The 4,024-nt window shown below is 48.0% G+C and overlaps 1 long non-coding RNA gene across 1 annotated transcript; it reads right to left on the bottom strand.

The window, feature by feature from the left end:
• Positions 1-255: 255 nt before the first annotated feature.
• Positions 256-3,817, bottom strand: LOC103657017. The gene is made up of 3 exons (XR_566754.2): positions 3,743-3,817; positions 3,097-3,149; positions 256-2,343 (listed from the first exon to the last, which is right to left on the bottom strand). It is a non-coding gene; the product is annotated as an uncharacterized LOC103657017 (long non-coding RNA).
• Between the last annotated feature and the right edge of the window lie 207 nt (positions 3,818-4,024).

Genomic DNA, 4,024 nt, shown 5'->3' with positions numbered 1-4,024 from the left:
CATCTCACCAAAAAAGAGTTGAAGAAAAATACTTACAAACCTTTCCTCACAGAATCTGTATTACGATATTGAGAAGTTTCCATTAACAGTTAGACTGGGGGGTTAAAAAAAGGAAAAAGCCACTTTTTTCTTTTTTTATAAATATTTATTTATTTACTTATTTGAGAGAGACACTGAGCGAGAAAGAGAAAGCACAAGCAGGGGAGGGGGGCAGAGGGAGAGGGAGAAGCGGACTCCCCCTGCCCCAGTAGGGAGCCAGGACCCTGGGATCATGACCTGAGTTGAAGGCAGACACTTAGCCAACTGAGCCACCCAGCTGCCCCAAAAGCCATGTTTTCTTCATGGTGGACCCCACGCCTACCTCTAACAACTTCCCCAGGCCTCTGATCCCCAGCTGATCACCATCTCTTTGGAACTCTTTGTTCCCTTGGCTCCAGGTCACCCCCTCTGCTGATGTTCCTATTCCCTGTCAGCCCCCTTCTGGGATGCTGGTCCTTCCCCTGATTCCTAGATGTGGGAGGCCCCAGGGCCTAGCCTCTGCTCTGTCTACTCACTCAGCCTGGATGGTTTCGGCCAATCCCAGGGCTTTAAGTACCATCTATAGACTAAAAGCTCCAAATGGAGCACACTTGTATAGCTGCTAATAAAATGACAGGACATGTGAGATTTGCTTTTAAAAAAGTAAAGAAATTCCAAGTAAAAAGTGTGCTTACGTGTGGGAGGGGAAAATAGAGCAAAAGAAGTAAAACGTAGGTGACTATCAATACTGAGTGATAGGTATGTGAGAATTCTTTATACCACATTACCTTTGTGTTTGCTTTTAAAATTTCATAATGCAAAAAAAAATTTTTTTTAATAAAATAAAATTTCATAAAGTCAGTAAAAACTGTGTATCTACAAACCCTGGGTTCTCCCCAAAACTGTCACTCGTTACTTGGTATCTAGTGAGTATCTCAGAGTAAGTTCAAAGCTTGTCAATTTCCCATCAAGATGACTCTTAATGCATCTTCATAAAAAAGCATCACTCTTCATCCAGTTGGTCAAGCCCAGAACCTTAAGGATAACTTTTAAGTCATCCCTGATTCATGCTTCCTCTCACACAACCCTCTTCCTGAGTCACCATCATCTCCCAACCAGGCAGGGACATGGGTTTCCTCATCGCCTGTGTCCACGCCTGCCCAGCTGCAGGCCATTCTCCCCACAGTAAACAGTGCTGATTTCACATTTTTGTGCAAAAACAGTCACATGGCTCATTAATGCAGAAGTCTTAAACAGCTGTCCCCACAACTCTGATCCACGGGTCTATGACCCTCATCTCCATAAGCAACCACTGTCGTTAATACGGGGTGTTCACTACAGAAATTTTTATAAAACATACATCCCAACATGCTGGTCCTTGCTCATGGCCCTCCAATGGCTTCCTGTTACACTTGGGAAGTAACTTCCAAAGCCCTTACCATGGCCTACAAGACCCTATGTAACCTGGCCTCTCTCCATAGCTCCATTCCTAAACAATGCTTCCTCTCTTCCCCTCGCTCTGCTCTAGTCACCTGGGCACCTTGACAATCTTTGAACAGCCAGCTCCACTCCTGCTTCTCCCAGGGGTCTTTCCACTGACTGTTTTTCAGCATCTTCAGATGGCTCATTTCCTTATCTTTTTTCAGGCCTTTGGTCAAATGTCACCTCCTCAGAGAGCCCTCTCCAACCACCTGTCACTCTTTGACTTCTGTCACTCAAAACTTCCTTACCCTGACTCTTCCTTCCAAGTATCTTCTACCTGACATCATCTGCTCTACTAGAGTATCTGTTGCCAGAGGACAGGCAATTCACTGTAGGATCTCTAGCCTACAGCCACGCTTGGGAGCTGACCAGACTTCCATAATTCATTCAATAGATGAATAAAATGAACAGAGAAGTGAACGAAGAAATGAATAGATCATTTGGCAATGGCTCTCAACATTCCCAAGCTTGTACCCTGGACCCAGCAATTCTACTTCAAACAAGATATCACTGATACTACCATATACATGTAATCAGATGTACAAGGATATTAACTGCAGCAAATGGGAGAGCTAAAGTTCAGAAACGGTCTAAATGTTTATCAACAGGGAAATGGTTAAAGCATGGTACCTCCACACAACAATGTCACTAATATGAGAAAAGGCAGGTCTCCGGGTGTTTGTTTGCACCACTGACTCACCACTAGGCAGGCTGCCCGTCGCCAGGGGAAAAAATGTGGGCTCGCTCCTTGGTGAGACAGGCTTGCATGTGAATCCAGGCCCCGCTGCTTCCTGGCTAGGGGACTTCTCTAAGAACCTCCTCTTTCAGACTCATTTTCTGCATCTGTTAAATGGGGAGGAGAAAAGGTTGTAGTGATGTAAATAAAACACAGCCTGGTACACAGTGGGCCCAATGTCAATGTCAGTCCCCTTCTTTTTCCTTTTTAAGTCGTTTCCAACTGAGGGTGCTCAGAATTGTGAAACTGGCATAGAGGGTGAGCAAGGATTGATAAATTTAGTTAAGAGAAACTGATAATGACCGGAGATAAAGATGCTAAAGAGGGACACTGACAGACATAATAGAGAGGGCCTGATTGTCATGTGTGTCTCTGGGTAACACCCACAGCCTTTGGAGAATCCATAAACAGGGCTCTCAACTTAGGTCTGTGTGAGTGGTGTTTTCACCCAGCCTGTGGCAGCCTGGAGACAGGTCCACCTGGCACAGGTACTGAGAAAATATCAACATTCGAGGCTTGGAGGGGAGAAGGCAGCTCGGAATCAATCACTATCATTACCATTGTAACGCACAAAACATGGCAACACATAGTGCTACTATGCACCAGGCACTGTTCTGAGAACTTTCATCCATTTAACCCTGCCGGTAACATCACAAGGTGCTGCCAACTTCTTTTAGAAACGGGGGCAGAGAGGATCAAGGAACTTGGCTAAGGTCGGCTGCCATTTATGTGAACCCACATTTATGTGTCATTTATGTGAACTCAAGCTCTTAACGCCAATGCTTTAACAGTGGTTCCAGAAGGAAACTGGGAGCCGGTGCTTTAGGAACGGAATATGGGAACCAGAGTAGGAGACTTACTTTTATTGTGTACCCCATTGGCTGCTTGAATTGTCAGAATATATATGTATTTCCTGTTCAAATAGAAATAAGAAAACACTTTAAATAAGATTTCCAATGGAAAATGGTAAATTCCCCCCATTCGCGGATATACATGTATATGAATCACCCTCCGCTCCAAGGAGATTTCCTTCCCAAAGGTAACCGCCTGCCTGCCTTAGACAAGGCGCTGCGCATGCGCTCTCCGGGGCCGCGCTCTCCGCCCGGTAGTCCCCTCAGGCGAGCACAGGGCTCCGCCACAGGCGTCTTGGATTTTCGACCCTTAGTCCTGGGTTCCTCCTGCATTGCGGCCGCCGAGGGACTTAATACGTGGTCCTGGTCCCCCCAGTCTCCGTCTCCCATGCCTTCAGGAGAGAACCTGCCCCTCGAGGCTCTTCAGGATCTAAGGTGCCCATCTTTGCGGCCTCGCCTCCTAGCCTGGGGAAACTCTGAACCCAAAACAGTCTAGACTTTTCCCTCTGCCTGGAGTGCTCTTGGCCGTGCTTCAAGGTCCAACCGGACCTGGGCCCTCTCCCTAAGTGATTTGATCTGTCTCCCTCCACAGAGCGGGATGTCTCCCAGCGCTCACGCCAGGTCTGATTCATTCATCTGTGTTCTCAGCACTTACTCGGCCCAGGACCCTGAAATTCGTCCATGCCGCCCCACCCCACTGAGGAGTCGCGACTCGAACCCGCTGTCTCGGTAACCGCCCTCTCTCCCTCTGGGTTATACTCCCACAGAAGCCCCCAGAGACGCGCACGCGCACTAAGGCGGAACCGCAGCGTTCTCCCTCCTCCCTCTCCGTCATCCGCATGCGTGCTGAGGCCAACCACCTCCATCAACGCATGCTCAGCCCCGCGCTGACGCTCTGTCCTCGCGCGCCCAGCCCTCGGCGCATGCGCAAGGTCAG

This window comes from Ursus maritimus, unplaced genomic scaffold, assembly GCF_017311325.1.
Source record: "Ursus maritimus isolate PB19 unplaced genomic scaffold, ASM1731132v1 scaffold_19, whole genome shotgun sequence".
Lineage (NCBI taxonomy): Eukaryota > Metazoa > Chordata > Mammalia > Carnivora > Ursidae > Ursus > Ursus maritimus.
Note: the sequence above shows the minus strand (reverse complement) of the source record. Positions and strands in the feature narration are given on the sequence as shown.